Source organism: Molossus molossus, unplaced genomic scaffold, assembly GCF_014108415.1.
Source record: "Molossus molossus isolate mMolMol1 unplaced genomic scaffold, mMolMol1.p scaffold_m16_p_2, whole genome shotgun sequence".
Taxonomy (NCBI): domain Eukaryota; kingdom Metazoa; phylum Chordata; class Mammalia; order Chiroptera; family Molossidae; genus Molossus; species Molossus molossus.
In genome coordinates this window covers 119,179,367-119,201,902 of record NW_023425355.1, presented here as the reverse complement: position 1 = coordinate 119,201,902, position 22,536 = coordinate 119,179,367, and the positions used below count along the sequence as shown (strand labels likewise).

Here is a 22,536-nt window from a genome sequence, read left to right as displayed (position 1 = left end):
AAAAATCATGAAACAATCTACTTAGTGTCTCCAGAATTATTTCCCCTATGAATTGAATGTGAGTTAAAAGACTAGAAACAGCCCAAGTGTTTTATTTTGGGACAAGGCATGGTTAAAGGGTCTGATGTCAGTACAAACCCTGCCCCTAGCTCCATTTTTAATTTTTTGAGGAAATCTATACTGTTTTTTATAATGGCCATACCAATTTAGGACAGTGCACAAGGGTCTCCTTTTCTGCACAGCTTAGTAATGTTTTGACGTTTTGATAATAGCTATTCTATCAAGGTGTGAGGAAATATTTCATTGTGCTTTAGATTTCCATTTTTCTGATGATTAGTGGTGTTGATCATCTTTTTATATACCTGTTGGCCATTTCTATGTCTTCTTTTGAAAATGTCTATTCAAGTTCTTTGTCCATTTTTTTTTTTTTTTGCATTTATCTTTAGAGCAGGAGGGAGAGAGGGAGGAAGAGAGAAACATGGATGTGAGAGAGATACATCGACTGGTTGTCACCCACACAACCTCAACCGGGGCCGGGGACAAACTGCAACCGAGGTACGTGCCCTTAGCAGGAACCAAACCCAGGACTCTCCAGTCTGCAGGCCAATGCTCTAATCGCTGAGCCAAACCGGCCAGGGCTGTCCATTTTTAAAAAATATTTATTTGTTTGTTTGTTTATTTATTTATTTCTCACCCAAGGACATTGTTCCATTTTTTGTTCAGGTAGACTAGGAGGGAGAGAGAGGGGAAGAGAGAGAGAGAAAAATATCAATGTGAAAGGGATACATCGAGTGGCTGCCACCCACAGAATCCAACCAGGGCCAGGGACAAACTGCAACCAAGGTATGTGCCCTTAGTGGGAACTGAACCCGGGTCTCTCTGGACCACAGGCCAATGCTCTAACTGCTGAGCAAAACTGGCCAGGGCTTTATTGATTTTTTTAGAGAGAGGAGGGGGGAGAGAGAGAGAGAGAGAGAGTGAGAGAGAGAGAAACATCAATGTGGAAGAGAAACATCAATCAGCTCCTCTTGCACACCCCCTACTGGGGATTGAGCCCGTAACCTGGACATGTGCCCTGACCAGTAATCAAACCAGGACTTCTCAGTCCATGGGATGATGCTCAATCCACTGAGCCACACTGGCTGGGCCCTTTGCCCATTTTTTTTTTTTTTAATTCTTACACGAGGACATTTTTCCATTTTTTGTTCAGATAGAGTGGGAGGGAAAGGAAGAGAGAGAGAGAAAGAAACATCAGCGTGAAAGGGACACATCGAGTGGCTGCCACCTGCACGACCAACCAGGGCTGGGGACAAACTGCAACCGAGGTATGTGTCTCTAGCGGGAACTGAACCCGGTTCTCTCTGGACCACAGGCCTACGCTCCAACCGCTGAGCCAAACTGGCCAGGGCCCTTTGTCCATTTTTAATTAAGTTATTTGATTTTTTTGCTGTTGAGTTGCATGAGTTCCTTATATATTTTGGCTATTAACTCATTATATATATATATATGTATATTATATATATATATGTATATTATATAATATACATATATATATATGGTTTGTGAATATTTTCTCTCATTTTGTAGATTGCCTATTCATATTGTTGATTGTTTCCTTTTCTGTGCAAAAACCTTTCAGTTTTATATAGTCCAACTTATTTATTTTTGCTTTAATTGTCTGTGCTTTTAGTATGAATTACAAAAAATCATTGCCAAGACCAATGTAAAGGAGCTTTGCCTTTATGTTTTCTTCTAGAAATCTTATAGTTTCAGATCTTACATTTAAGCCTTTAATCCATTTCAGGTTGATTTTTGTGTATGGTGTAAGATAAGGATTTAATTTCATTCTTTTACCCGTAGATTGCCAGTTTCCTAGCACCATACATTGAAGAGACTATCCTTGTCCCCATTGTGTTTTCTTTATGACTGTGTTGAAAATTAGCTGACAGTATATATATGAGTTTCTTTCTGGGCTCTCTATTCTGTTTCAGTGGTCTTTGTGTCTGTATTATGCCAGTACCATGGTTTTCTTGATAATTATAGCTTTGCTGTATAGTTTGAAGTGAGGAAGTATGATGCCTCCAGCTTTGTTCTTTTTGCTCAGTATTGCTTTTTCTATACAGGTTAGTTTCTGATTCAATATGAATTCTAAAATTGTTTTTCTTTTTTATGAAAAATGTCATTGGGAATTCCAAAATGGCGGCAAAGTGAACGAAAGCTACACAGACCGTCTCCCAGAACCAAACTGGAATTACAACTATAACACAGACAAATCGACGAGAAAAACCAACAGAAAGGCATCTTGTGAGGACCATATAACCAGGGACACTGACTCGAACCTGGTAGGCTTGCAAAGGTTGGAGACGGGGGCTGGGAGCCCAGGTCGGCAGCGGCCTTAGCTGGGAGTGGCACCATCGGGTTACACTCCCAAGCGGTTCCACAGCGCAGAGCCGGGACAGAGGCTAAAAAAGCCACAGCCACTCACCTTGGCCTCCGGCAGAGGGAAAGCAGACTGGACTGGAACTGTGTGGGGACACTCGGATTTGGAGGGCACTCAGAGCTTTTGCTGAGTTGCTGCCACGTAGCACAGTGGCCATATTGCTCCTTCCCAGGACTCTGGGGAGAGGCAGCAGCCCCTCCCTCAGAGATCCAACCCCACCCTGTGGGCCACTGAAGTGCTAATTGAGGCTCACTAACAACCAGCATCTGCCCCTCCCTTGGGAAATCCACTTATGCTGAGCACCTGAGGGAGTTTTTCAATCAACTGACAACCCAAAACTCATCAAGTAACCTCGACTGCTAGCCTCCAGCCAAAAAGCTACAGTATAACAGTGCCTCTCCTGGGATAGCAACGTTAACCAGGAAAGTAAAACTTGACAGTGGTGTTTAACATGGGCCCTCATTCACTCATCTAAACCCAAGAGAGGGAGTGACAAACAGCAGAACACCAACACCCACAGGGACAACTTGATAGGCTCCAAAGCCCACTGTGATAGCCAAAATGGTGAAACACAGAAACAGAAGCCAAATGAAAGAGCAAGACACCTCCACCGAAGATGAGATCAATGTGGAGCAGTTAAGCATATTAACAGAGCTAGAATTCAGAGCCATGATGTTGAGGAAGCTCAACAGCATGAGTAAGGACATAGAGACGCTGAAAATAAGCCAACTGGAAATTAAAAACCATCAAGAAGAGACAAAAAATGACATATCAGAAATGAAAAACACATTGGAAGGTTTAAAAAGCAGAGTAGAGGAAGCTGAGGACCGGATCAGTGAATTAGAAGACAGGATAGAAAAAATCAACCAATCAGAAAACCAAAAGGAAAAAACTATTAAAAAACAGGAAGACAGCTTAAGAGAACTGTGGGACAACTGGAAATGTAATAATATTCGCATCATAGGAGTCCCCGAAGAAGAAGAAAATAAGCAAGGGATAGAGAATATATTCAAAAAAATAGTGACAGAAAACTTCCCTAATTTGGCGAAGGAAAAAGGCATTCAAGTTCAAAAAGCAGAGAGAGTCCAAGTAAGAAGAACCCAAACAGGCCCACACCAAGACACATAGTAATTAAAATGCTAAAAATTAAAGACAAAGAGAGAATCAACAAGAGATAAGCAACAGGTTTCCTACAAAAGAAACCCCATAAGGCTCTCAGCTGACTTCTCACAAGAAACACTACAGGCCAGAAGGGAATGACATGAAGTAATCAAGGTCATGAAAAACAAGGATCTGAATGCAAGACTACTCTACCTAGCAAGGCTATCACTCAAAATAGAAGGTCAAATAAAGAGCTTCCCAGACAAAAAAAAAGGCTAAGGGAATACATTAGCACCAAACCAGCACTGAAAGATATGTTAAAAGGAATACTGTTATTAGCAGGAGAAATAGGAAGAAAAATAGAACCACACTAAACAAAAATGGCAATAAATAAGTACATATCAATAATCAACTTAAATGTAAATGGATTGAATGCTCCCATAAAAAGACACAGAGTAGCTGATTGGATAAGAAAGCATGACTCATCTATATGTTGTTTACAAGAGACCTACCTCACAACAAAAAACTCACATAGGTTGAAAGTGAAGGAATGGAAAAAAAATTTTCCAAGCAAATGGAAAGCAAAAAAAAGCTGGGGTAGCAATACTCATATCTGATAAAATAGATTTCAAAATGAAGGCCATAACTAGAGACAAAGAAGGCCACTACATAATATTGAAAAGATCTATCCAACAAGAAAATATAACCTTGATAAATATATATGCACCCAATATAGGAGCACCAAAATATATTAAAAATCTTCTGGAGGACTTCCAAGGAGAAATCGACAGCAATACGATCATAGCAGGGGACTTCAACACCCCGTTGACACCACTGGATAGATCCTCTAGACAAAAAATTAACAAGGAAACAGAGACTCTAAATGAAGCACTAGACCAAATGGATTTAATAGTAATCTACACAGAATTACACCCCAAAACTGCAGAATTCACTTTCTTCTCAAGAGCACATGGGACATTCTCAAAGATAGACCACATATTAGGACACAAACTAAGTCTCTACAAGGTCAAGAAGATTGAAATCATATCAAGCATCTTCTCAGATCACAATGGCATGAAACTAGAAATCAATTGCAACAAGAACATGCAAAGACATTTCAACACATGGAGGCTAAACAGCATGTTATTAAACAATGAATGGGTTACCGAGGAGATCAAGGAAGAAATCAAAAACTTCCTGGAAAGCAATGAAAATGAACACAAAACAACATAAAATCTATGGGATGCAGTGAAAGCAGTTCTGAGAGGGAAGTTCATAGCACTACAGGCCTACCTCAAGAAACATGAAAAATTTCTAATAGGCTGTCTAACCTCACAACTTAAAGAATTAGAAAGCAAACAAAAAGAAAACCCCAGAGCAAGTAGAAGGAAGAAAATAGTAAAGATCAGAGCAGAAATCAATGACATAGAGACAAAAAAACAATTCAAAGGATCAATGAAACAAAGAGCTGGTTTTTTGAAAAGATAAACAAGATTGTTGGACCCTTAGCTTGACTCACCAAGAAACAAAGAGAGAGAACCCAAATACACAAAATCAGAAATGAAAGAGGAGAGGTAACAACCGACACCACCGAAATACAAAAGATCGTTAATAGCTACTATGAACAACTATATGGCAATAAATTCAACAATCTAAGCGAAATGGACAAATTTCTAGAAACACACAGTCTCCCAAAACTGGTCCGGGAAGAGATAGAAAACTTGAACAGACCAATAACAACTAAGGAAATTGAAGAGGTAATCAAGACTCTCCCATCAAACAAAAGCCCAGGCCCAGATGGCTTCACGGGGGAATTTTACCGAACATTCAAAAAAGAACTAACACCCATTCTCCTCAAACTATTTCAAAAAATTCAAGAAGAAAGAAGACTTCCAAAGCCTTTCTATGAGGCCAGCATAATTCTAAATCCAAAACCAGAAAAAGATACTACAAAGAAAAAAATCTACAGGCCAATATCCCTGATGAACATAGATGCCAAAATCCTGAACAAAATACTAGCAAATCGGATCCAGCAATACATGAAAAAAATTATTCACCATGACCAAGTGGGATTCATTCCAGGGATGCAAGGCTGGTACAATATTCACAAATCAATAAATGTGATACACCACATAAACAAAATGAAGAATAAAAACCACATGATCATATCAATAGATGCTGAAAAAGCATTCGACAAAATCCAGCATCCATTTCTGATAAAAACGCTCAGCAATGTGGGAATAGAGGGATCATATCTTGACATAATAAAGGTCATATATGAAAGACCTACAGCCAACATCATACTCAATGGGCAGAAACTAAAAGCATTTCCATTAAGAACAGGAACAAGACAGGGATGTCCACTTTCTCCACTCTTATTTAACATAGTACTGGAAGTCTTAGCCACAGCAATCAGACAAGAGGAAAAAATAAAAGGGATCCAAATTGGAAAGGAGGAAGTGAAAATGTCATTATTTGAAGATGACATGATATTATACATAGAAAACCCTGAAGACTCCATCAAATATTCACTAGACTTAATAAATGAACTTGCCAAAGTAGCTGGATACAAAATTAACGTCAAAAAATCGACGGCATTCTTATACACCAATGACGAACTCACAGAAAGAGAAACTAAAAAAACAATCCCATTTACCATCATGGAAAAAAATTAAGATACCTAGGAATAAACTTAACCAAAGAAGTAAAGGACCTATTTGCAGAAAACAACAGGACATTGAAAAAAGAAATAGAGGAAGATATAAAAAAGTGGAAGCACATACCTTGTTCATGGATTGGAAGAATTAACATCATTAAAATGTCCATACTACCCAAAGCAATCTATAGATTCAATGCAATCCCCATCAAAATACCAACGACATATTTCACAGAACTAGAACAAATATTTCAAAAGTTCATATGGAACCAAAAAAGTCCCCGAATAGCCACAGCAATTCTGAAAAAGAAGGACAAAGTAGGTGGGATCACAATACCAGATATCAGGTTATACTACAAAGCCACTGTAATCAAAACAGCCTGGTACTGGCACAAGAGCAGGCATGTAGACCCTTGGAACATAGTAGAGAACCCCGAAATGGACTCAAGGAAATATGCTCAATTAATATTTGACAAAGGTGGCAAGAGCATACAGTGGAGTCAAGACAGCCTCTTTAATAAATGGTGTTGGGAAAATTGGACAGCTACATGCAAAAAAATGAAACTAGACCATCAACTTACACCATACACAAAAATAAACTCAAAATGGATAAAAGACTTAAATGTGACTCGTGAATCCATAAAAATTCTAGAAGAAAATATAGGCAACAAAATTTCGGACATCATACGGAGCAGAATTTTCACTGATACATCACCTAAGGCAACAGAAACAAAGGAAAAAATGAATACATGGGACTACATCAAACTAAAAAGCTTCTGCACAGCAAAAGAAACAAGCATCAAAATGGAAAGGGAACCCACTGTATGGGAGAACATCATTGCCAATGTTATATCAGACAAGGGGTTAATTTCCAATATATGTAGAGTGCTCATACAACTCCACAAAAGGAAGACAAAGAACCCAATTAAAAAATGGGCAGAGGAGCTGAATAGACACCTCTCCGAACAGGACATACAAATGGCCAAGAGACATATGAAGAAATGCTCATCATCACTAATCATCAGAGAGATGCAAATTAAAACAACAATGAGGTATCACTTCACACCTGTCAGAATGGCCGCCATCAATAAATCATTAAACAACAAGTGTTGGCGAGGCTTTGGAGAAAAGGGGACTCTAGTACACCGCTGGTGGGAATGCAGACTGGTGCAGCCACTATGGAAAACAATATGGTGTTACCTCAAAAAATTAAAAATTGAACTTCCATTTGACCCAGTGATCCCGCTTATAGGAATATACCCTAAGAAGCCTGAAACACCAATCAGCAAGAATATATGTACCCCCATGTTCATAGCAGCACTATTTACAATAGCTAAGATCTGGAAACAGCCCAAGTGTCCATCAGTAGACGAATGGATAACAAAGCTGTGGTACATATACACAATGGAGTACTATGCATCTGTAAGAAAGAAAGATCTCTTATCCTTTGAGACGACATGGAGGGACCTGGAAAGCATTATCCTAAGTGAAATAAACCAAGCAGAAAAAGACAAATACCACATGATCTCACTTATATACGGAATATAATGAACATAACAGTCTGAGGAATACGGTAGACCCAGAAACATGGAAGTAGGGCACAGACTGACATCCCTCAGAAGAGGGGGTGGGGAGGTAGAGATAAACCACAGAACTTATATGCATGTATACATAACCAATAGACATGGACAACAAAGCCTGGGACGGGGTGGGGGGTGGGCTGGGGAGGGGGGTGCCAATGGGGTAAAAAAGGAGAAACATCTGTGAAAAAAATAAATAATTTTTTTTTAAATGTCATTGAAATTTTTACAGAGATTGTATTAAATCTGTAGATCTCTTTGGATAGAGTGGACATTTTAACAATATAAATTCTTCCAACCCAGGAATACCATATATCTTTCCACTTATTTATGTTTTTTCTATCAATATTTTATAGTTTTCAGTGTACAGATATTTCACCAACTTGGTTGAATAAATATGTTTTTTTGTTTTGTATTGTTTTGTTTTTTGATATTCAAAATGGGATAACTTTCTTAATTTTTTTTTTATATTTACTGTTAGTATCTAGAAAGACAAATGATTTTTCTGTTTGCTGATTTCTATCTTGCAACTTTATGGAATTCATTTATTACTTTTAAAAGGTTTTCTTAGCCTTTTGAGATTCCTATATATACGATCATGTCATCTGCAACCAGAGACAATTCTATTTAGTTTTTGGTTTGGATGCCTTTTATTACTTTTTTTCCCTAATTACCCTGGCTAAAAATTCTAGTATTATGTTAAATAAAAATGGTGAGAATGGACACCCTTGTCTTGTTCCTGATCTTACAGGAAAATATTTTGTCTTTTCACTGTTGAATATGGTATTAGGTATGGGCTTATCATATATGGCTTTTATTATCTTGAAGCATGTTCCTTCCATACCAAGTTTTTATCATTAAAGGATGTTGAATTTTGTCAAGTGCTCCTTCTGCATCATTTGAAATGATTATATGATTTTTTAAAGTTTTTTTCTTTATTGATTTTAGAGAGAGAGGAAGTGAGAGGGAGAGAGAGATAGAAACATCAATTAGAGAGGACATTGATTGGCCGCCTCCTGCATGCCCCCCACTGGGGATTTGGCCCACAACCTGGGCATGTGTCCTGACTGGGAATCGAACTGGCGACCTCTTGGTGCATGGGTCGATGCTCAACCAATGAGTCACGAATCATATGATTTTTAACCTTAATTTTGCTAATGTGATATATCACATTTCTTGATTCGCATATATTGAAATATCATTGCGTCTCAGAGAAAAATACCACTTGACCATAATGTATGATACTTTTAATGTATTGTTGAATTCTGTTTGCTAGTATATTGTTGAAGATTTTTGCATCTACGTTTATCAGGTAGATTGGCCTGTAATTTTCTTTTCTTGTAGTGTTCTTGTCTGGTTTTGGTATCAGGGTAATTCTGACCTTGTAACATGAGTTTATAAGTGTTCCCACTCTTCAGTTCTTTGGAAGAGTTTGAGAAGGATCAGTATTAAGTCTTTAAATGTTTGGTAAAATTCACCAATGAAACCATCTGGTCCTGAACTCTTCTTTGTTACTAATTATTGCTCTTTTCAAATTTTATTTTTATTTTATTTATTTATTTATTTTATCCTCACCCGAGGACATTTTTCGATATTTTTGTTCAGATAGAGTGAGAGGGGGAGAGAGAGAGAGAGAGAGAGAGAGAGAGAGAGAGAGAGAGAGAGAAACATTGACCTGAAAGGGACACATCGAATGGTTGCCACCCGCACAACCCAGCCAGGGCCGGGACAAACTGCAACCGAGGTATATGCTGGAACCGAACCCGGGTCTCTCTGGACCGCAGGCCAACGCTCTAACCACTGAGCAAAACCAGCCAGGGCGCTCTTTTCAAATCTTATAGTTCTTCATTATTTAGTACTGGGTTTCTTATTGATACTATTTAAATATATTAATTGATAATAATCAAAGTAATTTGTTATTTTAATTGTTAAATATTCAGCTAGAACATGTTCACTAGGTAGCAATGAGAATAATATTGATTTAGTTCATGCATGTTACTATTCCTCCTTTCATTTTTGTTTTCTTTTTTTTTTACTTGATTTTAGAGAGAGAGAGATAGAAACATCGATGAGAGAGGACATCAATTGGCTGCCTCCTGCATGCCCACCACTGGGGATTGGGCCCACAACCTGGGCGTATGTCCTGATGGGGAATCAAACCGGCAGCCTCTTGGTGCATGGGTCGACACTCAACAACTGAACCACACCGGCTGGACATCATTTTTGTTTTCTTTATTCATTTATTTTATTTTCCCAGGAAAAAAGTCAGCATGTGTTTTACAAAATGATAGATAGCAATTGGAAGTATTCGGCACAGCAAAATCAACCATCAAATAAACAGTCCCAATGATGGAGGTCCACAAAGCCCAAGGCAGCTCAGTCTCCATCAGTTCAGATACGAGAAGAAATCAGGGAAAGAACAGACAGGTATATGTTTTTCTATCCTCCCTCCCTACCACCCTATAAATTCAAGATTCCACACAAAGCTCTGGTTTTTAGCAGTAAACACATAGTTACATTCGTCTGTGTCCTATTAAACAACCTAGTGTCTATTTTGACATAATTTTTTTGCACCTACATAAAAGTCCCTGAGTGACTTTGATATACATTCATCTTCCCTTTCTTGGTCTCCCAACACCACTTTCAAAATGAAAGGCCCCCTCATTGCTTCTCTTTACACTAGGATTAGAGATTAAAGTATAGCAATCTAAGTGTTTGGCATGTATCATATATCAAGGAACGATCTTAACTCAGGATATTAAGAAGGGATGGAGTATTCTTGGCTTCTTCAGAATTTCTGTACACCCCATCCATTAAATGTTTATATGTGTGTGGGTAGATAGGGTATACGGGTTTTTGGTGGATAGAAGAAATAGCGTAGGAGTCAAGATTTTAGGACAGAAGATATGGTCCAAAATAGGAAATCAGGGAAGAGGAAGCAAAAGAAATGATGGTTCAAAACCCCCACTTCAAGAAGAGGGGTCCCCAAGCTTATGTTTCAGATCTTTTTTGCCTGGTGCAGAACCTTTTGTCAAAGATACTTTGGCTATTTTTCTGAATACAAAATGAAGTTTGTAAACAATAAACCCCCAAAAGAACATAGAGAAAGACCAACACATTTACACAAACTAGGCCACCTAGCAATCAGCCAATCAGCTACTGTGAAGTTCTGCAAAGCCCAGACAAATACAATAACTAGAGGGGGCAGCAATTGGGGGAGACAAGAACCCAGGACCAGACACACATCACCCAGTGCATTTTATTGCATTTGCCCCATTTCAACACAGCAAGGTAGGTTTTCAGTGATCTTACAACATGTAAACGAAACCCACTTTTCTCCTTTAGCTACTATGACACTAATCACTGCTGCAGCAGGCAGGACACTGGCTCTGGGCACCACAAAGAAGCCATCACTTATGGTCTCTCTGGAAGCCAAGGAGGAAAAGCAAAGAATTTTTAAAGGTTAAGGAATTTAGTCATTATTTCATATATCCATCCCTGGGCAGCTCAAGATGGGTAGAGAGGTTTATTCTTTTTTTTTTTTTTTAATCCTCACCCAAGGACACTTTTGCATTTTCTTCAGATAGAGCGGGAGGAAGAGAGAGAAACATCAATGTGAGAGAGACATATTGAGTGGCCGCTACCCACACAACCCCAATTGGGGCCAGGGACAAACTGCAACCGAGGTACATGCCCTTAGCGGGACCAAACTCCGGACTCTCTGGTCCGGGGGCTGATGCTTTAACCACTGAGCCAAACTGGCCAGAGCGAGAGGTATTGTTCTTAAAACCTATCTTTACCAACTCATATTTTTTCTTTCAAACACACACACATACACCTTGTTGTACATGGTAAGCCTAGCCAAGTCCAGTGAGGGGTGGATCTGATATGTAATGTGAGTCTCAAACCCTGAGATTACAGGTCTGGAACAGGAATCCTTGGTTATACATATCTATCCAGCCTGCACCTAATCTTGGCTTCCCCTCTGTGCCTTTCACCTAGCCCAGCCTCTCCTAACCTCTGCATCAACCACCTATTCCTGTTCAGACTAATTTCCAATCTTCTAGTAGAAGGAAATCGAGTAATGGGACCACCCAGTTAAAATTTAGCCTTCCACAAAACATTGAAGGTGGAAGGGTTTTAAAAGGGCACTATGGTAGAAAAGCCAGCTCTAATTGGTAAAAATGAGGTAGTTCAATAGGCTATACACTCCAGATAGTTGTTCTCCCTGATGCTACAACAACAAAAAGTCTTCTTGCTATGCAGACCCGGAGCTGCTGCCCACTCATCCCTGAGATTGCTCATATACCTGAGAGTATGGTGCAGGAGTGAGGGCCTTAGATTAAAACATACAAAAATACAAAACCAAAATATTTATGTTACACAAAAAGTTAAAATGCACAAGATATATCATTTGCCCACATCTAGTGCAGCTAGCATCCTGGAGAAAATGGGACCCAAGATGCAGTTATCCAAGGGACCAAATAAATAAAATTGTATTGGCCCAGAAATGGGGTAGGAGTGAGCTTAGGAGCAGCAGGTCTGCAGCTGTTTCCCAAGCATCCCTTTTGCCTATTGTCATAACCCGTTGCTTGGGACAATTCTCAGCACCCTATCCCAAGAGTGGGTTATGAGGAGATGAGATGTGGAAAAACCCTGCCACACCCCTGAGAGATTCCCTCCCACAGAATGTAGTCGTTTATGGGCTGGGTTCATCAACCTGGTCTCATGCTAATCTTTTCACTCTGGCAGGAAAAATATTGCTATTATGTAGCCTTCTTTAAAAGGAAAACAACTTCCCTATCCAGCCCACTTTCAAAAGCTGGAGATCCTGGGGGTGGAGGGATTTCCCCAAAACCCTGGCATGCATTTGGATAGAGTGTGGTCAGAGTTCTTTGCCTCACCCTTCCCCCCTGCCATGGGGGAAGAAGGGGTGATGCTGTGGAACCTGGCCAGAGACACATGGCAGTGCCAGCTGCCCCCTACCCACCCTGTCCTCACTTTCTCCATTCTGCCAATTGATTCCTGCTCCTTGAAACTTTCTAATCACAAAAGGATAGTCCCCCACCCTACCCCTACCCACTGTGGTTCAGTTCTGGGCATCTGGGAGCAGCACAAGGCTATGAGCCTCTTCTTCTTCATCCCAAAAGTAGCCTGGCTTTCCCTGTGAGCTGGGGGCTTGTTGGGCCTTCAGTGGACATGAGGCCACCAAGTGGCTGATGTTCTGGCAGAAGTGGCACTTCTTGGGCTGGGGGTGGGGGGCAGCTTGCATTCCTTGGCATGATAGTCTAGCAGTGGTTCTCAATCTTCCTCCTGCCGCAATCCTTTAATACAGTTCCTCATGTTGTGGTGACCCACAACCATAAAATTATTTTCGTTGCTGCTTCATAACTGTAATTTTGCTTCTGTTATGTCTTAGGCTACCCCTGTGAAAGGGTCGTTCGACTCCCAAAGGGGTCGTGACCCACAGGTTGAGAACCGCTGGTCTAGCCCTCCACAGCTGTAGCATCTCCCTTTGATCTGCGCTTCTGCATGTTCTCCCTTTTGGCAGCCTCTCAGTCCCAATACAGAACACCCCACGAGGACCGGTGACTCCAATAGATTCCAGGCCCTTGGTGGACTTCTTTTTTTTTTTAATCTTCACCCGAGGACATTTTTTCATCTTTTGTACAGATAGAGTGGGAGGGACAGAGAGGAAGAGAGAGAGAGAGAGAAACATCGACGTGAAAGGGACACATCGAGTGGCTGCCACCCGCACGACCAACCAGGGCCGGGGACAAACTGCAACCGAAGTACATGCCCTTAGCGAGAACCGAACCCGGGTCTCTCCGGACCGCAGGCCGACGCTCTAACCGCTGAGCCAAACTGGCCAGGGCCTTGGTGGACTTCTTAAAAGTGAACTCCACTGCCTCACCATCCTTCAGGCTCCAGAAGCCCTCCATATACAGCTTACTCTGGTGCACAAAGACACCCACCAGTGTGTCGAGCGCACCCCAGTGCAGGCGGTCATGGACAGGAAGCTGAACCCCATGCGCGCCTTGAACCACTTAGAGAAGTAGGGAATGGTGCAGCAGCTGTAGCTCCACTGCTTCCCTGGCTGAGTCATTCAGCACCTCCTCTGGCACCTTGGGGCAGCCACCTGCAAACTGCTGGTTTGACAAGCAGCCCATGGCAGTGTGCTAAAGCTGCAGCCCCAGGCCCCAGCTCAGGCAGCTGCTGGCCCCAGGGAATTCTGGAGGCCCCTCCTTTCATTTTTATTTCTTGAATATTTTGTGACTATCTTTATATCCTCAATGGTCAAGGTTTTCACAATGATCTAATAGAATGTGTATTTTATGAAGAATTCGACCTTGTCCCTTACAAATATAAATGCATTTTTCTAGACATAGAATTGGGATACAAATCCATTTGTTTGAGGAATAAACATATCTTTTCTGAAATTGATTTGTATATGTACAAAAAGAAGATAAAATAGATAACTATTTCTTAGCCTTACTAAAAATTAGTTTCTATTGCTTCCTTTCAGCAGATCTGATATCTGAATATAGTTGCAACTCTGAATTAATGGAATAGATAGGCATTTATTTATTTATTTATTTATTTATTTATTTATTTATTTTTTACAAAGGACAGGCATTCCAGTCAGGATTCTTGGTTGAGAATAATAGAAACAAACTTCGTTTAAGTTGAGGCAACAAAGATTTATTGGAGGACTATCTAGAAGTTCCCAGAGTTGACCTCAAGGCTGGAGATCCCAGTGGGGAAAATAGGGTTTCTTTAAATGATTCACAGCTAATGTTACTAGATTGAGAAATGTCAAGATGGCATAACATTACTGGAAGAAATATTCTTGGAGAAAAGGAGTAAGATACGTGTGCTAATGAGAATCCTCTCAGTCTGTGGGCACCATTGTCTGAAGATTGTCCAGATGACCCCCATCCCCACAGCTTTCATTGTTTTTCTATTGTTTTTCACAGTAGAGCCACTCACTAAGATTACCACAAAAAACATTTGGTTCTCAAGTTCACAAAACTTCCTCAGGTTACTGTGAGGCATACACATGTCCTCTGGTCACCAATCTCCTAATCACCATGACTCTACCCTTCCACTCCTGTCTGGTTCCCAACTCCACAGCCAATCTTAGCCATCCCTTCTTGCTAACAGAGACTTGATTTACTTCTGGTATTATTGGATGTGTGCTCCAGGCAGGCTGGGATTAATTTCGATGATTGTAATCCCAAACAGCAATTTTATTCCCCTAGCAAATGATTATTTTAGGAATGGGCTTGTGGTGTAACAGTGAAAAGTCACCTTCCCTTCTGGCTGGTGGATGATGTATGAGACCTTGATGCCTGGAGCTGCTATACCCTCTTGAGACCACAAGGGAGTAGCCACCATGCTAAGGATGGCAGGACAGATAATAGGAAAGTACCTGAATCTTTGATGCTGTCAGTTCCTAATAGCCTTTGGTTAGTAGATTAGATGCAAATCTGGTTTACATTACCATAGTCAGTCCCAAAATTTCTAAAATATGTGTAATTCTCTTTGTGTTGCAGATAACTTTTGCTTTGTCAATACAACTTGTCTTTCCTATTCTTTTTTGTTTTCTTACATGTCCTCATCTGTGTCCCTACTATTGATTGTTTTAGTGGTGGGCATGGAACCAAAGCTAAGTTAACAAGCATCCTTTTCCAGTATTTGTAATACCGAATACTAAGAAAGGAAATTGGCTTTTCTTTGGTCATGGACGTAAGATGTTGTGTCTGTTGACCACCATGCTCTCTAACTTATGATGGAAGCTGAGCTGATTTTAGAAAGTGTAAAACTGAAGGCGGATTACGGAAAGAAGGAGAGGAAAGAGAGAGAGAGAGAATAGATATATATGCATAAATGTGTGAGACAATATCCTATTGGCCTTTGGTTCTCTGATCTCGGGTGTTCCTGAGGTCCAAATGGCACACTACTTCTCTTGGTGTAGTTATTCAACCCCTTCTATTAGAGAACATCAGGAGAGCTCCCCATCAATTTTCCCACAGTCCTAGAGAGGCTCAGGAGAGCATCCCCAAAGCTTCTTAAATGCACTGAAAAAAGTCATTGAAGTAGCTGAGTCTTGCCTTCAGGGGAAAGTTGAAGTCTCTGAAAAAGAATATCTTTTCTCTCTCTCTCTCTCTCTCTCTCTCTCTCTCTCTCTCTCTCTCTCTCTCTCCCTCTCTCTCTCTCCATCCCCAGCTGAGAAAAACTTAATTTATTCTTTATTTATTATAAACAGTGGCAAGGCAACGTCCTTTTAAGCCCATTGTTTATCTCAGAATATTAGAATCAATACCAAAAAAAAACAACAACAAATAGATATAAACAAAAGCTTATATTGGAAGACAGAAGATGTAATGTACTTTCCTTTACACTCAGGTTGTAGCAACCCTGCGCCAGGACAATGAGCCAAGAAAACATTGGCTGCAATTTGAAATAAGTGGTAGTGTGTGTGTGTGTGTGGGGGGGGGGGTTTGGATGGGAGCTGAGAGTACTGGGCAATAGGAGCGGGGAGACCCTGGTTAATATGAGACATTAGCCCTGGCCGGTTTTGCTCAGCGGTTGGAGCATCGGCCTGCAGTCCTGAGAGACCCGGGTTCGGTTCCCGCAAAGGGCATGTGCCTCAGTTGCAGTTTGTCCCCGGCTCTGGTCAGTCGTGCGGGTGGCAGCCACTCGATGTGTCACTTTCACGTCGATGTTTCTCTCTCTCTCTCTCTTCCTCTCTCTCCCTCCCACTCTACCTGAACAAAAAATGGAAAAATGTCCTCGGGTGAGGATAAAAAAATAAATAAATAAAAATAAATGAGACATTATTATCCTACTGCACTTAATGAGGGAAACCTAGACCTCACTATTTACACAGTGAATAGCAAAGACTTTTTAAAACTCCTCTTTGGGGATTGTGAAAGGGGATGTTATGACTGTTTTGAGATATCTCCATGTCTCAAACAGCTAAGCAGGAGGGTACTTCCTAGGGATCTTTCTATTTGTCAGTGCCTTTCATAGGCCCTGATACACACAGGTTGTGGGAAATGTCAGAATACATGTGTACAAACCTATAGACACTACAGGAGTTCCTGGGTTTTCACAGCTCCTTGTGCCTATGAATACGTCCTCACCCCCACATCACCCCCCAATCTGGCATTAGCAACCCATCTCTGCGATCTTTGTGTCTCAAGTTGAATGGCGGAGGGCTGGAGATGGGGTGGGAGACCTGACTTTAGTAGGTACGATGACATGCAGGTGGCAATAGCGGAGGAATGAATGACCTGGTTCCTCTGAGTACTGGACTGTTCACACTGAATTTTCAACTTGAAGAAATCATTGAAGCATTATGGTTATTACTTCCTCTGAATTACATGATACTTTTTAAAGTATCCTTGGTATAGTTTTTTGTATTGACTTGGTAATGTTTTTAAGTTGAATAAAATTAAAATTGGAGATTTCCATAATTATGCATCTTACTTAAATTAATAGTGTTGTGTTGTGTGTTTGGGACCTCCGAAACAATCCTTTTATAGTGAACTCAGGATTGTCTTCTGAGAGATGATATGGTGGAAAATATTTCTTAATTCAATTAGTGCATATTGAATTGCCATTGACTGAGTTCCTGCCAATAGATTGGACCATAGAAGGCAGAAAAATGGTTAGAGTAGGAGTGAGCTGTACTTAGACTTGTATGAGACAAGACTTCATGGGTCAAGTGGATTCTACTCCATGAAAGGAGACTGGGCCTGTGCTGTCTTGAAAAGACCTGACCTAAGATACATTCTGCTATGGTGAAAGATCCTAGGAGAAGGAGTCTATGTGGAATGATTCAAGAAAGAAGAATGAAGAAGGAAACTAGAAGGTCAGCTAAAGATCAGCCAGCGCCAATTATGTAAATGTCTTTTTTTTTTTTTTTTACCTTTCATCCCATCTACATCCTGTAACCTAAAGGAGCCATATTAGCACAGTGATTGCAAGAGAAGAAGTTAGAGCAGGGGATTGAAAAGAGCAAACTCTGTCTACCTTTTTTTTCAAAAGGCATCTAAGGGTCCTGGCCAGTTTGGCTCAGAGGTTGGAGCGTCAGCCTGTGGCCCAGAGAGTTCTGGGCTTGGTTCCCACTAGGGGCACGTACTTCGGTCGCATTTTGTCCCGGCCCTGTTGGGGGTCACGTGGGTTGCAACCACTCGATGTGTCTCTCTCATGTCAATGTTTCTCTTTCTCTCTTTCTCCCTCTCTCCCTCTTGCTCTATCTGAAGATAAAATGCAAAAAAAATGTCCTCGGGTGAGGATAAAAAAAATTTTAAAGCCATCTAAGAAATTGCTAGATAGCCCTGGGAATGGGGATAGGGTGCCAGGGAGTGAAGATCAGGATATGAGATGAAAGTGTAGATTGATATTTTACTTCTTTAAATATCTGAAAATGGGACTTTCCTAGCATTGGCAATTATCCTGAGATAACAGAGGAGATGCCTGGTCTGGAGAGCAGTAGTGGGAGAAACTTTTCAGATTACACTCCACTAAATTCAGTCCACCCAGTTTACCCATTACCATGACAATAAATAACCGAGATAAATTCAGCAATGACTATACCAACAAAATTAATTCAGATTTTCATTGAAGGTGGCATGAAGACTGAAGCAGTGCATTCAGGTAGAGTGACTAACAAAGGCACAAGGCCTGGGGACAAAATGAGTTTGGTGGGAAGAGACCTAGTGGGAGGGGCCAAGGCATTCCAGGAACAAACAGCACAGAGGTTGGTGAGGCTGGAGTTTGGACAGAAAAGGTAGGAAAGAGTGTGATTTGCAATCAGAGGTGTTAGCAGTGCCACATCTTGTAGGACCTTAAGGGCAAGATGAGAGATTTTAGTCCATGTGCAATTAGAAGCCAGTAGAGGGTGTAAAGAGGGCAATGACCGGTTCTAACTTATGTTTTTAAAACATGCTATTAGCTCTTGTGTGAAGAATAAATTGTAGGGTGCATGAGTGGAGAAATGGAGACCTGTTAGGGACCCTTACAGTCATCAGGATGAGAGGTGATAGTGGTTTAGACTGGCAATGAAGAGGAGTCTCAAGATCTAAATGGAGAAAATGATCACCAGTAACTTCTACTGAAAGACATTTGTTAAGTCATGGGAAATTAAAGGAACAATGATTTTTGGAGGAAATGCAGTTGAGAGGAATCTACCCCTCCCTCATATCCTTCAGTAACACACACCATTGCTTTAGAGAGCTGCTCAGTAGGAGAAAAATACATGTAATTAGTCAATAAACACTGTGTTCATCCCTATGGATATTTCAGTTAACAAAACCAATATGCATCTTTATCTTTTTTTAATACAAATTTCTACTATAAACACAAATACAAGTAAGATTTTAGATGGGTTTCTACTATCACATTTCTTGCTAAAGTATTTACACAACAATCAGAAATAAAAGTACATGAAGGCCCTGGCCGGTTTGGCTCAGCGGTTAGAGCGTCGGCCTGCGGCCCGGAGAGACCCGGGTTCGGTTCCCGCTAAGGGCATGTACCTCGGTTGCAGTTTGTCCCCAGCCCTGGTTGGTCGTGCGGGTGGCAGCCACTCGATGTGTCCCTTTCACATCGATGTTTCTCTCTCTCTCTCTCTTCCTCTCTCTCCCTCCCACTCTATCTGAACCAAAAAAAAAAAAAAAAGTACATGAAGTCTTCAGCGTTGGAAAAGTTATAAGAAAGGCTCCTAATTAGAATATGTGTGCAAACAATTTATTAACTAGAATATGCATTTTTTCTGAGTTTATTTTTCCATATTCTAAAATTCTTTCTTTGTCCTATTTTTTTTTCTAGTTTCTTTGAATTGTTCATAGGTAAAACTTTCTTTGACATGTAATTAGAAATCTGGCTTGACATTTCTTCCCACCTTCAGTCAAGACTTTTTAAAGATAAATGGTGAACTCTTGGGATTATTATTATCACAACTAATATATATATGAATAGGCAATTTTCTTGAAAACTATCTCTAGGTATTAACATAATTCATGTAGATGCATTTATTACTCTTCATATATGAATGTGAACCCTTTAAGAGTGTTAGTGCAAACATCTAGAGGCATGATGTTGTATAAGACACATCCTGAAGAAAAGTATGGGCCTCATTTTTCTTTTGGGCCCTTCTAGAACAATGTTACCCAATAAAAAATAAAATGGTAGCCACATCTGTAATTTTAAATTTCCCAGTAGCTGAATTTTTAATTTTTTTCTAAATAGGTTTTCATTTATTTTAGAGAGAGAGAAACATCAATGAGAGAGGAACATCAATCGGCTGCCTCCTGCATATCCCCTACTGAGGATCCAGCCTGCAACCTGGGCATGTGCCCCTACCAGGAATTGAACTGGTGACCCCTTGGTGCATGCAATGCTCAACCAACTGAGCCACACTGGCCAGGGCTAGTAGCTGCATTTGAAAGTAAAAAAATAATTTCAAGAACATATTTATTTAACCCAACATAAGTGAAATATTATCATTTCAATATGTAATCAATTTTTAAAATTATTCATGAAATGTTTTACATCCCTATTTCATATTAGGTCTTTGAAATTAAGTGTGTATTTGGATTTACAGCATATCTCAATTTAGACTGGCCATATTTCAAGTGCTAAGAACTATTATAAGACAAACAGGCATATTACAAAATTTAAGAGTTTTTTTAAGCAAAAACAAATTTGAATCAGGCAGCATCCAATCTAGCACACAGGAGCTCTGAGGAGCTATACAAAGTGAAAGACTTTTTTGTTGTTGTTGTCAATCCTCACCTGAGGATATTTTTCCATTGATATTTACAGAGAGTAGAAGGGAGGGAGGGCAGGAGAGAGAGAGCGAGAAACATCGGTGAGAGAGACGCATCTATCCTTTGCCTCCTGCATGACCCTGCCCAGGGCCGGGGATCGAACCTGCAACCCAGGTACGTACCCTTAACCAGGAATCGAACCCTCCAAACCAGCCAGTGCCAAAGTGAAAGACTTTTATAGGCAGAAGGGAGCAGGATTAAAAAACAAAACAAACAAAAAAAAACTATGCTAAGCAAAAAAGCAGGTTAGTTATTACAAAGTAACATTCTTTCCTTCAGGGGATAGCAGGGGTCTATCAGGCGGATTACTTAACCAGTGCTGATCAGTTGATTTCTGATTGATTGGTATAAGATTCTATTTCTGAAAGGACAGAAACTGTAATTAAAGAACAATTCCTGAATGTGTGTTTCTGTTTGTTTATTTTAAGGAGTCACAGCTTATTGGCTCTACTTTCTTTATTGATGCCCACATGCAAAAATCAAAGTAATTTACCTCCTGTTGCCCCAACTTGAATCTGCAACTACTTTTCTTGAAGGCTACAAAAGTTGCTGGAAAATCATTTAGAGTGGGAATAATGGTTCTTTGAGAGTTTAGTTCTAATGCCAGTAAAAGTGAGTATAACTTCTATCAATCATCTGGAGGGAGAATAATAAAATTTAATATTTTATAAATATCTGTACAGTTTAATACCCCTGAAAGATAGGTATTATGTTCAAATAAGGAAACTGTGGTTTACTCAGACTGTACAACTACTGCTATTCAAGCTTTCTGACTACGAATTCTGGTGTGTGGGGGGGGTTGTTTGTTTATTTGTTTTATTAGAAGGAAAAAATAGTATCAAACCACATTTGACTTCATTATTTGTTTATCAAATATTTATAGGCTACTTTAGGGATAACATAAATTTATCTGAATATACACTAGAATTTGTAAGGAAAATAAATGTTTAAAAAGGGAAAGAAAAACTCTTCATGGAACTATGTGATAATATTGGGACATTCATTTTTTCAATCAAAACATTTCAAAAAGTTACTTTAACTTTTCTTTGGTTCCCATGCTGTATTTTTTTAAACCTGTCATATTTTATTAGAAATGACTTTTCCAGTGACCTCTAAAGTCATTGTTAAATTATCGGTGGTTAATAGGGTTTTATTATAGCTTTGTTTAATTTCATAACAATAATAGACATAATATTTTTAGTGTAAAAATGATTAGGTTTCCTTTTAGGGGGGGAAAATCCCTTCTCTCAGTTTAATTAGTTGAAGTGAATATTAAGCAAGCAGAAATATTTAAAAGAAGATTCTCCTTTTAGAAATAAAACTATTCTGGAATATAGTTTATCCAGCATAGTTATAGTTAATTAAGCATATTACAATATGCTTCTTGATCAGAATTTTCATAGCAGTAAGAATAAAGGGAAATCAGTTATATCTTTAATTTGTCTCTTTCACTTGCTTTTAAAATAGTCATTATTCTATAAGCCTTTACCTGTTTCCTCAAAATTGTTCCCATTATTTCCTATCATCTGAAGTTCACCAGCTAGGTTTTATATCCAGATGGACCACGAATTTCTTTTGAAAAGTTCCAAAATTTTCAAAATTCAATAGATCCCTTCATATTTTAAAATAGTGTCCTATTTTTTCTGATTACTTCAAATTTTCAGTTTTCTAAATTTCAGCATCTTTTAAATGTACTTCTTATTTTAAAATCTGTACTTATATTCCACAGGTTAAATAGACATGCTATTGTCATTTTACAAAAGATTGTGAGAGCCCTGGCCAGTTTGGCTCAGCAGTTGGAGCTTTGACCTGCGGTCCAGAGAGACCCAGGTTCGGTTCCCGCTAAGGGCGTGTACCTCAGCTGCAGTTTGTCCCTGGCCCTAGTTGGGGTGTGCGGGTGGCAACCACTCGACGTGTCCC

General features: G+C 39.8%; 1 pseudogene; it reads right to left on the bottom strand.

Annotated features, from left to right (window-relative positions):
- Positions 1-12,866: 12,866 nt before the first annotated feature.
- Positions 12,867-13,947, bottom strand: LOC118636579 (annotated as a pseudogene).
- Positions 13,948-22,536: the final 8,589 nt, after the last annotated feature.